The sequence below is a fragment of the Buteo buteo genome, chromosome 2, assembly GCF_964188355.1.
Source record: "Buteo buteo chromosome 2, bButBut1.hap1.1, whole genome shotgun sequence".
NCBI classification, from domain to species: domain Eukaryota; kingdom Metazoa; phylum Chordata; class Aves; order Accipitriformes; family Accipitridae; genus Buteo; species Buteo buteo.
This window is the reverse complement of record NC_134172.1, coordinates 16,434,167-16,448,311: the sequence shown is the minus strand read 5'-3', so window position 1 is coordinate 16,448,311 and position 14,145 is coordinate 16,434,167. Positions and strand designations below refer to the sequence as shown.

General features: G+C 41.4%; 1 long non-coding RNA gene across 1 annotated transcript in view; it reads left to right on the top strand.

Moving 5' to 3' along the window:
* The window catches only part of LOC142039556 (uncharacterized), a 45,900-nt gene extending 40,304 nt beyond the window's left edge, over positions 1-5,596 (top strand). Inside the window, exons 4-5 of the long non-coding RNA XR_012652937.1 lie at positions 413-530; positions 5,154-5,596. This is a non-coding gene — a long non-coding RNA (uncharacterized LOC142039556). The remainder of the gene's footprint in view (positions 1-412; positions 531-5,153) is intronic.
* The last annotated feature ends 8,549 nt before the right edge of the window (positions 5,597-14,145 follow it).

Here is a 14,145-nt window from a genome sequence, read left to right as displayed (position 1 = left end):
ATGCTCCAATTGGGACTGCTAAGTTCATCCCATGAGCCCTCAGCAGTTCTCTGCCTTTTCCATGTCTTTTTCCATGATCCCGCTGGTTCCCATAAATACCCAGCAGACACTAAACCGTCTTCTTACTGAGTCTGGCTTCCATGCACACTTCTTGCACATTCCTACTAATGCATTTATTGACCTTTGGAGATGAAATGAGGCACAAGTAGCACATATAGCTTTTGGAGATGAATTCCTCTATTTTGGCTCTGTCTAGACCAGGGTTTAAATATTTGACCTCTCACTGAATCAACTTAGTATTACTGGTATTAAAAAAATGTCAAACAGAACCTCTAATATCATTGTACTGACTTGATTGGTTTAAAAACTTAAGAGGCTTGTTTTTAACTGATACTTTTTTGGTGCTCTTCAGAATCTTCAGGTGCAAAAGGTTCAGCTTTCCCAGGTTTTCTTCTCTGTGAAGAGAGCTGGAAGTGTCCCCATGCAGTGTCCTGAGTCCGGCAGCTGAGCTCCTGGGAGAAATGCCAAATGTACGGGGCATGGTAAAATCATGAATTGAAAACACTACTAACTAGGCCAATCTAATTAATACCTTCTAAACCCAAGAGTTTACAAAATGAAGCATGTAATTAGAAGTAATACCAGTCCTTTGAAATCCTGGCCTTGAGAGGCGTGGATGTTATGTGGTATAACTAGAAAACAGGACTGGGATCATTAATAATATTCCTAAAAGAAAAGGCAAGGCAATGAATGGAAACAACCAGGCTCAGGAGTCTTTGATGGCGGTGGGTAGAAGTGCCTAATGGTCAGGACTCCTCGAGCCCTGTGACTGTGTTCAGTGAGTTGTGAAAATTGAGTGTGGGAGCCAGTACGAGGCAGCAGTTTCCTTGTGTCTTGGGCCCCTCTTTTACTTTTAAGCTATGAATCTTCAGCCTGAAAAATACATGTCCCAGTTCACAGGGATCCTGTGGGCTTTGAGTTTATCATCTGGAAGGTGCAGTAGGTATTGCTGGCAGGAAGTAGTGGCAGCCTTTACAGCTTCAGTATGATTTAGTGGAGGCAGAGAATCCTTCCTGGGCTGCAGAGGCTTAGGCTCAGTGTTTGAGTGGCAGTGAACTGGGTCGAGATTTTCCTTTTGAGGGAGAAATTCTGTCGGTAGGATAATTTGGAGTGAAAATCACTGGTGTGACAACATTCTCTTTTTGACATCTCTCAGCGCATAGCCTGCACTTGGGTTCAGTTTCCTTGAACTGACATTGTAATAAACTATGCACAGGAAAGCCCTGCCTTTGGCTATCTCTGCTGCAGCATCCTCTGTTTCTAGGATGCATGGAAAATCCAACAAGATCCAAAAGACCACGGGCTTTTTCTTCTCTCTCAGTCCTTGTCTTTTCCACACCAGATCGCCTCAGTTCAAAGAGCTCCTACCTGCCTGGTCTAAAAGGGGAGCTTTGCCATTAACTTTCCCGTTCAGTTGCTTGGCAACACAAGGTAAAGATCTAAACAAAAGGACAAAGAAAAATGATTTAATTCACAAGACAGCCTGAGCAGCTTTGGAGGTAGTTGCTTGGTAGTAGTCTTTCTGTGATTTGGCTTATGCTACGAAATGTTGCTCACAAAACAGCGTGACACCCCCAGTTATCACCGGTATGCTGAAAAAAACCCTTGTTGCAGACACACATATGGCTACAGAAAAGAGTGTTTCCAGGCTTGGCTCTTGCTGTCTGGGGAGGAGGTGTAAATACATCAACAAAAAAATGCAGCTTGGTGGCATATGTTACCCCCACCCCGGGGGCTCTGACAGAAGAGTCCTCAGCTATTCTGTGCAGAGTAGCACCCTAAGCATGTGTCTGCTGCGACCCCTCATGTCCCCACTCCTCTCATCTCTGGCCAGGAGAAAACATCGGGGGCCAATTCATTCACATCTCCTTGCTGTCCCCAACACCGGGTGACATGTCTCATTATGTACCGTGGTGGCACTTGGCACTTCCACTCAGTGCTGGAATGAGATGCAAGTCCTCACAAGGCACGTAATGTATGCGCTATCGGTGCCAAAGTGGAGCCTATCTCTTGTAAAATGTCTTTGATACATCGATAAATGGAGCTAGCTGACAAAAATTCCTTAACAATGAAGTATCATTTCAAAGCCAATATTTTTTTAGAGTGCTGAAGGTACAAGGAGCCCTAATGACTAACAGAGGATCGTTATGTATGCAGGTGGAAAAGAAAGATGACAAGGATTTTAAATCAATCTATCACATTATGCACTTACCTGCCAGCAGTGAGTTTTTCACCCCTTTCATTTTCCACTGCCAAATACCACAGATGCAGGCTGGTAAGCAGAGCATTTGGGGGCAGAATTTACATTAAAAATGAACCTTTTACATAAATTATGACCTCTTTTGTTTCCCTGCTGACTGATGCACTTTAGCTGTCACATGCCCATTGTAGAGGGACTATTCTTTCCCTGATGTGTGCATGTAATTCTCATTAACATCAAGGCAACTTACAAGTACTCATTTGGGAAAGACAGAACCCAAAGTGCCTCTAAATGCTTATGACAGGAGTGCCCAGATTGCCAGGTCCTACAAGCCACAACCCCAAATTTTCATCTGCCTGAGAGCCTCTCCCCCTCCAGCATCTCCCTCAGCCACCCTGTGAGTCCCACTGCCCTAACTCAGACGTCCGTCCCCCCAGACCCTGCTGCAGTCCCCCTCTGCCTCCCCAAATCCTCCCAACAACCTGAACCCCTCACCGCTTCTCCCAAGCTCCCACCTCTCCAAACCTTGCAGCCGCCAGCCCACCACCTCTGCTGTAGGTCCCTGCCGATGCCCGCTCGGTCCAGCAGCGCTCAGCGGGCAGTGGCAGCAGCTCCAGCAGCTGCCGTGCCACATGCTGCCTCCCTCCCGGCGCCACATGGCACAGGCATGTTTTGCAATTTAATGGCTCCTTGCACGTCTCATGGAGCTCCCCGAGCCGCAGAGAGGCAAACGTGTGAATCATCCCTCCTGCTTCCAGCAGGCCTCCATGAGCAGAGGGGCCTCCTTACCATCCGCAGCCTTTTCCGTCCTGTGGTTTGACCTGCTGTTTTCTCCCCAGCTCTGACACATCTGGCGTAAGAAAATGAGAGCAGGCTGGGGGTGCTGGCAAGCTGTGTGTGGATCACAAAGGGTTGTTTGGCCACCCCGCGTTGTGGTCCCGAAGTGCTGGGACTGCAAACCGAAGGTGCCACTGTGGGAGGTTAGCTCTGAAAGAGAGGAGGCTATTTGCACTTTGAGACATGCTTTCATCTTCATGCACAGCTCGCCTGATCTCTGTGTTAGGCACAGGCAGGGAATCTGGCTGTCGGTAGCTTCTTTCATTCCCAGGTCCTCCTGTGGCCTTAGTACTGCCACGGAAGGCGCAGGACCAAACCTGAGTCTCCTGCAGACATGGTGGGATTGGTAGGTGGGGAAGGAGTGGAAAAACTGCATAGTAATTCCAAGAGCAAGGGATGAATGACTGACGAATGTTTGGCAGGACTCACGTTTAGTGTGTGTAACTTGTCCTTGGTCTTGGTGGGTGAAAGATCACAGAGACTTCTTGGGTCCTCATTTGATTAGGGCTATCAGCTTCTCTTTTGTGACACCTCCCCATATCAGTGTAAGATGAAAAAATAGCCCAACTAATAGCCTAACTAATGTTAGAGGAGCTTAGACCATAAAAATACTTCTAAATCATTTATCTCTAAGGGCGGTCAGCCCCTATTCCAGTCTTCCAAGAGGCTGAAGACTAATCACAACAGTAAAGTAACTCACTAAGTAAAAAGATGTCTACAACATGATACAGAGGAAGGAATTGCCTCACTAAGGAGAAGAAAATTGCCTGCCAGTGGCATTGGTATTTCTTAAAAGTAGAAGTCATGAAAGAAGTATGACAAAACCACAGACATGGATCATTGCTTCACCTTTGGGAAGATGCCTCCAGCGGTTCTGTGCAGAAGGGAGCAACGAGCTAACAGCTCCCTGGACCACCTGGTTGAATACTGAGACCGGGGTGTTTCCTAGCAGCATGGGGTTATTGGGCACTTGAGGTTCAGATGAGTTTAGAAGGCTCTTTTTAATGTCCAGAATTCGCTCAGTATGAAGCCTTGTGGATCTATCAGCTTTTGCGAACCCTAAATTGAAACAACAAACCAAAACATGCCTCTGGCTATTTTATAATATTCTATAAAGATGAATCTGGGCACATGCAACTTTGAGTTAGACATTTGCCTCCTGCCAAGTAACTGAATGCATTTAGTTTCATAATGTGCTGAAGTCACCTAAGTTCAACAAGCCTAACAATGCACATTGTGGTATGGTTTACTCCTTAACTATGCAGTTTTTTTCAGTAAGAAATGTCTTTTCTTTTTCTTCCCCTTCTTATCTCCTTCTTGGGCACTAATGTTCTTTGTCTGGCAAAAAGTCTTCTTTTTAATGGCAGAATGGGTAGGCAAACCGAGAGTGGCAAAATGTTCTTTTCAGAGAGTGAGACTGGCAAATGCCTAACAGGTTGTAACGGTATTATGTGGCATGACTTTCAAGCTGGTAAACATGTGCACTTCTTAGTATTTGCTTTCATGTGGGGAGGGGGTGTAGTCTCAATATTTCACATAAAGGGGAAGCAGAGCCATCATACTGGTAAAGACCGGTATCTGCGCTGAGACGAGTCTGTTTTTCAGTATTTCTAAAATATAATGAATCACATGCTCTGTGCTTCCTCCTTACCAGCAGTATTCTCTCTAAAATTCAAATATCTCTAAACAGTTGTTTCCTATGCTTGAAGAAGGGAGTAAAAAGATGAGCAGTAACAGTTAGATGTGAGAGAGGATTAAGGCTGTGGGAGTGGTGAGCAACGCATATGTTGACATTTCAACTCTAATTAACTAAAGAAGCCTTGAGTCAGTGGTGGCATGTAGCTACATGGCTGCTGGAGCACACCAGGGATTTGTCTTTTCCTAAGATAGACATCCAAGAATTGCGGGCTGAATTCCCATCTGGACATGCCCATCTCTACTCACAGAAGGAATCTGGATGGCTGGCTTAGACCTCACTTTTGAATGACTGGAGGGGATGAAGATGAATCCCACTTTTGTGACTCAGCGCTTGATTTCTTTCTCTGGTGTTTTGCAGGAGGATGTTAACTCACTCCTTTAAAGTTTCCTGCTTCCAAGCCTCTTTCCTTGTTTTCTTCCACACTTGTCCTCTCCTGTTCCCCATGATATGCCTGAGCAACTCCTTGGCAAAAGACAGCAAATGACTGGTTTTGAAACCTTTGAAATGAAAGGTTTTTGTTTCAAGAATAAAGTCAGGGTTTAAAATTTGTTGTATGCGGTGGAAAAAAATTAGACCTCCATTTTGTGTTGCTTTGTTTTCTTTTTGGTGAAAGAGTGATAGCCTGGTGACTATACTTACCCACATGATTCAGAGCCCTTTCCACCTAAGGTCAACTGAACCTTGGGTTCAGTTCCTCTCCACTACTAGGAGGTTTACCACCTATAGATGACTGACACAGGAGTTTTAATAGCAGAAGCTGTTTAACTTCCTTGTTGCAACCCTGCCCCCAAGAAATCCACTTTGAAAGCTTTTGTGTTCAACCAGTTAGGATTTTCAAAGATGAGTAAAATGAAATTGCAAAATACTGCCCGCCTTCGATACATTCAGGATTTTGACTTCACCCTCTCTGCCGCAGAGTAGGAAATCTCTGTCCCCTCTCTAATTCATAATGAAGTCACTGCACCTTGTATGAACTTGTCCAGTACAGTTTTGAAGTGATAACTTGGCTCTTGCTTGCAGTACAGATGATGCCTTTCCAAACTAATTTTAGTAGTCTGCACTGAGCTCCATGCGTGGCTACACCATCACACTCAGTATGGGATCAGTGTGAACACAACTGCCTGCTTCAGACAATTTGAACATGTAAATGGTGTGACACTTTAGTCTTAAATAGTAGCTTTGATGTTACATCCCCTTTATGTAAGAGGCTTTCTATATTTGAGGACTGCATTTATTTGCGCTCCAATGCAATGGGAGAATCACTGCAGCAGTTCAATGGGAGCAGGCAATGGTAATGTCTGGAGCAAGAAGGAAAGAGAACTCTATCCAATTGAATCCAGACAGGTGGACTTGTGCCAAGCTAGAATTTAATTAAAACACTCGGATTAAATCCACTTTTCTAGTAGCACCCTCTTTAATTAAAGTGCTGAAGGCAGTAATACAACTAAGCTGTGTATCTTCTTGTTAGGCCTTCAGTGCAAAGTCTTCAGAAAAGAGACAGCTGCACCTGTACATTGAATAGTTAGAAAAACTGGACAATTTGCCACAGCCAATATCCTCTTTCTCTGAAAAGGCAACAGCGTTGGTGACAACTGGTTCTATTTCACAGGCTAAAGAAAACAACAGAAACCATCATCCCTACAGAGATGAAGACATATGTTAGGAAACTGCAGTCACACTCTTTGCTTAATGAACTACTTCTCTTCACTTTTATTTAATCACTCTGTCCATGTAGAATCTAGGGTCACATATAAAATATATAGTATTTTAAATGCTCTTCAGTAACTCTTTCAATATACTTGAATTTGTGTTCAAGAAGGTTTCAAACCAATCTTTAAAAATGTTCTCACAGTGCCAAACCCCTGCTTCAGGGGATCATTTCATCTTGATTGGCTGACAAGATATGTTTTTATTCAGTCCACAGAGGTAGCTTGTTTTAAAGGTCTAAAAATATCCACGATCTTTGGAATATTATTTCTCAGAGTTGGACCTGCATTGCTCTTCAGTGTTTGGAAAAGAGTGAAGTCTTTACAATCAAATGATAATGATATATTGGAAGGTGGAACTTGAGCTTCTAGCAGCTGCACCACAGTTCAATTACTCTAGAGATGAGATGTAACTTAAAAAGACAAATCCTGTCACTACCAATGGCCATCAAATATATTTTGCAGTCATATAGTTTTGTTGTGTGTGGAATATTGAGATAATACCAAATCTTACAGATGTATTTTAAAGTATTACTTATTCATGCTGCTGCACATGATGGCCACCAGGTTCTTGGGTCAAAAATCTTGGAGAGATCCTATGTGCATATTAATCAATCCTGTTTTCATTCTTTCCAGTGAAGTTAAGAGCACAAGAGTTTCAAAAAACCTGAAAAACTGCTCAATGATCACGACATGTTTGCCAATAGCAAACAGGCTGGCAAGTTCTTGAGACTGTGGCTTACACTGAATAGTAATTTACAGCAGGAGTTGAGCATTGGAACTGATTTGGGGGAGAAGAGGAGTCTTGTCTTCTAATGTTTCTTTAGTACTGAGAGAAATAAGCTCTCACGGACAGTAATTCAGATCAGCTAAATTGGACTTTTAATGAGTTCTGTGAGTTAGGTGCCTCAAGTGAACCAGTATCTGCATGCAGTTATGCACCAAACAACATGTCTAGGGATCAGAAGATATTTCAACTGCTTGAGGAATGAGGAGCTACTAAATGTAGGAAATGATGTAAAAGGTGGCTTTATATATTTGCTAGCAACAGTAGTTGTTTGAAACTTGCCTTGGGGGGTTCTGGGGGTTTCTTACATTCTGAATGTACATTATGAACTTACAGGTCATCGTTTTCGTATGGTAACATCAGCTACTTACTATACTTCATTTAATGTAAAAAATAGTTTCAGTGCTGGGAGCTATATCTAAGCTGTATAAAAGCTAAAACTGTGTTCTCTTCAAAAGATGATAATGATTATTTCATATTTGAAAGTCTGTGTGAATTACTAATGACCAGTTTTCTGTACTTCTGCAATTGGTTAACATTTAGTTTGCATTTTTCAAGTTTTTCTATGTCTTCTGTTGCTATGGCACTTATTCCTTGTCTGCTAATAGTCCTCTAAGACACTGGCATTGTTTTTCAGCTGGCAACAGTGGACAGTGGCCCTGAACATTTCTCCTTCATACAAAGCTCCATCTGACTCTCTGGGCTGTTTTACTTGAGTAAGGCCCATAGAATTGGATCTGGTAGAACCATTAGCGGGAGGAGCAGGGACATTTTGATTGCTCAGTGTTTTCTCTAGCTTCAGCATAGCTTAGCAGATTTTGGGATGTCTGATTACTCCTATTTAAAGGGCTTGGAAATGAGCTGTTTCCCATTTCTCTATCATTTGCACATTTTGTTTGTACAGTATCTTCCAGACATTTGATAACACATGCACCTAAGGGATCACAGCTGTTTCTTGTATGCATTTATATTTGTTTTAGAACATGAACTGACCTGAGGCAATAATCATAAAAGAAAAAAGGTATTTTTTTAGAATGATTGAAGAGAGACTCAGAAAATCTTTATCTTCATTCTGCACAGTGAAGATGGAGAAACAGAAAATGGGCTTGGAAGAGATAAAAATCAAAGCACCTGAAACATGGAGATTCCCTAATATATTGAAGAGTAACGTGAAGATAATATGGATGCCTCTGTCTCTTTGGTGTAGCAAGCACTAAAAAATCAGCACAAACTTCACCAAGATGTTGATTTACATAGCATACACTGGGGCCTGTCCTGTTTGCCCACATAAATACAGAAAGTAGGAAGACATTTCATGACCGTTTTGTTAAAATGCATATTCAGATAAGAAATATGAGTTTTCCTAGTAAAAGGTAATCAGAAAAGATCTCAAGGTTCACTGCAAGCACAGTGGTGTCAATAACAATATCTATACTAAAGCTTACTAACACTTCTGATAGTTTCTTCCAGGTCATTTCAAGGTTCTGTCAGGTTTCATTAATATGTTCACTAGGACTCCTTCTGTATCAAAAGCAGACAGTGATTTTGGGTCATCCTTCATGCTGCCTGTCATGGACATTAAGTGTGTTTCTTGCTGAGAAAAATGCTTAGCAAACCATCTAAAATAATGGTTTGAAATGCCTGGGAAGTTATGAAATATAGCTATAAGTTGGAGAAGTTTGAGGCTTCCTAGAGAGAACAAAGAGCTGCACTTCTGGAATATATGCTTTTTATTCGTGGAGTCAGAAGGAGTACCAGAGAATAAAAATGTAGGTAGATCAAATCTCTAAGAAGAAAAAAACAGCTTTGTGTGAAGTTATACATGTAGATCAGAATGAAACCAAAACACAAGATCAGGAAGTGAGAAAATGAATAGATGACTGTGAGGTAGGCAATGATCAGTCTAAACTGCAGCACTGTAGGAATACAGTATAATTAGCTTGTAGCAGCCAGAGCAAAACCAATTTAAGAAGCAAATTTAACAAGCCTATAAAAATTCAGGTTTAATTCTTAGTTCTGGATGCTGAATAAAGACACGACCAGACCCAAGTCTGCCTAAGTATGAGGGCAGAATAAGGCTTCTTCAAGGCATATCATAATTCTGTATGTAGCAGTAGATGACACAGTGATAAAGGAGCTGTCGTCCTACCTACCTTCACACTACATATTTGCCTCCATTACTGAAACTGAACCAGAGGGTTTTGAGAGTCCTACTATAAACTGAATGGTTAAGTTTTGCTTCTGCTAGCTGGTTAGCAGGTGGACCAATGCTTTCAGATGTCAAAACCAACCATGATAAAAATCAGTCAAAGCACTTCAGATCTTTGTCCCTGGGAAAACCAAACATAACCACCACTAGTTTGTTCATAATTAGAAATAGTTAGGAAATTTTATTCATTTCATCTTACCCATCTAAAATATAGGCCTTTAAATCTGAACTATTTATTTAAACTATTCTGTAGACAAGAGAAACTGATACTGTAAGACGAAAATCCACCCCATCCTGACACAGGTGTTTGACACAGTGGATATAAGTCACAATTCGGAGGTGATGTCCAACTTAGCCAGTGGTAGATGACCTGAATGTTAGCCTTGAAGGCTAATTGACATTTGTAGTAGCATCCCAGACTTTGATGTATTGATCATAAAAACCAGCAACAGCTCTGGAAAATACAAGAGACAGCTGGCAATAAAGGCACTTGACGAAGACACTGGGTTTAGAACCATCTACGCTCACAGTAGCCACATTACAGCTCCTGCCTGTGAGGTAGGAATACACATTTTCTGTATCTTTTCATGTTGTTTTGCACTATGGGACCACAATTTGTTATCCTGTAGGCACTATCACAATATAAACATGAAATACAAATTCCTTTAGCTCAAAAAATATTATATGCATAAAGTAGTAGGGGAAAATATTTGCCAAATATTAAAGACTCTCTCTTTAGCCTGCAAAATCTAAGCTAGGAAGTGAGCTAGAAGAGCAACATGAGAGCAGCCTGAAAATACTTCTGCCTGTAGAGATGGTCTTTACATTTTTAAGTGCATTACGCTGTCACAAGGAATCCCCAAACCTGACTAAAACCCTCAGAGGTTTAATAATCACACAGACCTTTACCTTTAGGCAAACCTTCTATTCTAGTACTTCTAGTGCTTCTTCACCTTATGTTGTAGAATCAAGGTTGCATCTCAGGAGATACGTATATATGTATGTTTACTATATTTAATACACACAGAATGTGTTATTGGGTAAAATGTATATATTGGTAATCATCAGCAGCTCCAAAGAAAACTAGTGAAAAGGCTGAAAACTCTATTGCTCTTGGTGTCTAATGAAGTGCCTTCAGCAAGTATGTGCCGATATGAAACCACAAAGGTCAGACTTGTGCTGAGCTGTGCATTATATATGAAGCCCAGAAAAAATGGCAATCTCTATTAAAGTTCACAACCTGTGTGAAATGAGACTTGATTAAAATAATACAAGTTGTTAGCTCTGAGATGGTTCTTTATGTGAAATGAACAAAACTCACCACACATAACTGTGCAGTATAAAAAGCACTGAAATCTTCTCATGTGCATTTAAAGCAGTGCTTAGCATTGTAATAAAACACATGGTTCAGTTATAATGTGGGGTCAGTAATGCAAGGAGCAAGAAGAATAGCATTAAATTAAAGAAAATGAGAGATCTGACTGACTATCAGTTTAGCACTATTACTCATGATGAGAAGTAAAATGAAGTTCATGACCCCATCTACTCTGCCTCTACTCTCTGCTCCTTCATGTCCTTCTGCAGAAGGCACTTCCTCAAGGAGATTCATAAATCCATACTTTCCTCCAATGAATTGGCACACACTTATTCTAACTGTTCTAACCACCATACTTCTATAAACAGGAAAAGAAAAGCCGCTGCTCTGAGGCAAGTTACTACGTCCTCTGATTGTGACTGACAGATGTTTGGTATTTTTCTCTTAAACTAGATGGTGACATCCTCACAGCATTTTTTCAGTCTGTTTGTCTATAAAGTGCTGTGCACATTTGCATTATTACATACAGTACATTGCAAAGAAGAACCAAATAGTCCTCATAATGCATATAACCTATTTATTACCCCTAGTAATTACCCATATTACCCATAGTAATAAGCTGGTACTGGTTTATTTCAGCTTGGAAAGTAACCTGATCTTTTCCAGAAAGCAGCTACCACTTAACTTTTCATAAGCAAGAGTACTAACAAGATCTTTGGTAAGACACTTATGCTATGGAGAAATCCATCTTTTGCAATAATAGCTATTAAGAGCCATAAACTAATTGTAGATAATGGCCTACCATTCAGCGGCAGTAACTCAGCCACTTTATCAAGATATATGGATTGAAGTTGACCACTTTAAGATGTCAGTATGCATGGAGAAAAGGGAATAGATTGTGAAAAGACTTGTTAAGAGTAGCAAAGATGATCCTTAGTTGCCTACAGATTGTGGCATTGAAGTAAGAGTCTAGATTTCAAGTGAACTTTCAGTGACCTGCCATTGCAAACAAGATAGTGATGCAAAACAACCCCCAGGCCAGGAGTGGCCAGGGCAGCAGAGCAGCATCAGCTGAGCAAATGGGAGGTCTGGTCCCACACTGGGCTTCCCAAGCTGGTAAACGGGAACTGGGGTGCCCCGCACCATGCAAGACAGAGAGTCTGGGGAAACATGGCTTATTTGGTAGGCCTTGTCTTAAGAAGAAGAAAGGCCAAAGAAATGCAAAACGAAGATAATATGGCCTACAGCAAGAAAAAATACATTTGAATATGCTGGCAATGGGTACAAAGTGGTATTGCTTCCTGCATGTAACCGTTTGGAGTACATGCAAAGGACGTTGGTGTTGAGGGTCAGAGATCTTTCACACAAAGGGTGGTGGCAACCAACTTCTTGCCTCAGTCTCAGAGCTGCATGATCACTGTAGGACGTGAATTAGTCAACATGAGCTGTAGGTGGGACTGAGTTGCAGTTGAGTTCGTTCCTTGCTTTGCCTCCCATCTTCTGAGGACTAATTAAAAGAGAAATGAGTAGGACCTAGAATAAGGAGGTCCTTTCTGACCTACTCTTAACACTAAGTATTTTCCTGCTTTTCTTCCATTTTGTCAACAATGCTTGGGGTAAACCATTACCTTCACAGCCTGCTTACTTTGATAATCCTGTGCTTGCATCACTTTGCAGAGTTGTTTGTTAAGCCTTTCCAGACGTTACAGGATAGTTTTCAGAAGGCTCCAGTGGCTGTCTCCTTACTGCCTCCCAAACATCTCAAATACCACCTCCAACCAGTCTGGCGGCTTTCCTCTTCACTCCACAAACCCTTATTTCAAAATAAAAAGAAATTTAATTTTTTTTACATATTCAATGGTTTTTTTCAGTCCCATAGATAGAAAGTGGACATAGCTATGCCTTCACTTTAGGTTTTCTCATTTTTTTTTCCTTGCTGATACAGCTATGGGAAACAGATTCAGATTAGAAGGTTAAAAAGAGAGAAAGATAAAACAGTGGGGTTCAGTTAGTAGTCTCAAAAGGCAAAATGAGAGTGACCCACTATGTTATGCTAAGAGCTATGAAGCTGGTAAGTAAATAGTAGGAAGATTGGTATCAATATTTAATTAATGAATCAATGCAAAGTTATCAGGCCTGATGAAGAAAATATTGAGGCTCCCCAGAAGGTAGATTATTTATTAAAGGCATAGTGTCAGTGACATGGAGAACATAGCCCTGGCAGGGCTGTGGAAGAGGAGGGGTGGGACGAGGTGGGCTCTTCATGGCACCAGGTGGGGCTATTTCATGCTATGCATGCCTTAGTAATGCATAGGAAGATGTTTATAAAAGCATTTGAGCAGTAAGGGAAGCATAAATTGCACTAAGGAAAAATATATTAACAGTAGGAAATAATAAAACCCAGTAGTTCAGCCCAGGCAATTTACTTCTGAAACAAATGGCATAAACCAACATGTTACAGAGGAATGGGAATAAAGGCGCTCAAGATGAAAATGATGCACGAAGAATGCCAGTCTTATAGTCCTGAGATGCTGCCTGGGTCTTCAAAGACACATCCACACCTGTTGCCTCTTTGAGTGTAGAAATCCACCATTTAGGTTCAGCTACCCACTCCCTTCTTCCATGCTTGAGGATTTAAAAGTGCATGGCAGCTGCCAGAGGCATTTCTGTAATGCAGACATTTTTTGAGAATTGTGATTTTTTTTTTTTTTTGCAAGGGAAAAAATGAAGGAAATGAACAAGGGAGTTTTCTGATTATTCCCTTTGCAGCTCATTTCACCTGAAATACTTGTTTCCTCAGGCAAGCTCTTCATCCTCCAGCCTCTCATCATTAAATCCCTCAGTCTTTGTCATGGCAACACCTGACAAACCCTGCCAAACCTTTTCCTTACCTTGTCCCCTTGAGAGCACCACCTGACCTCTTTCTCTGGTACCAGCAGTGCTCCAGTAAGACTGCAATTCCTTTTTCAATCGGACCCACCTCACCCGTTACGGAAACACAACTGTCTGTAATAAAACACAGTGCGTGGTGCACAATGATGCTGTACAATGACAGGGACATGAATCAAATGTCTGAGATGAATAAAAACAATGTAAATTTAAATAGGAGAATGATTATTGAAGGTGGAATTAGGTTTGGACACATGATAAGACTCCATCCGTCTGTGAAAAATGCCAGAAGACTTTTTAATGAGATTTTCAGTTATAAACATTGAGACACCATCAGTCCTGAGGTGATAAGATTAGAGTTTGATTGTGTGTAGCTATGACAATAGAAGTGTATATAGAGAACTGACCTACTGTAGAAAAGCAATTAGAGTCTATAGGGGGAC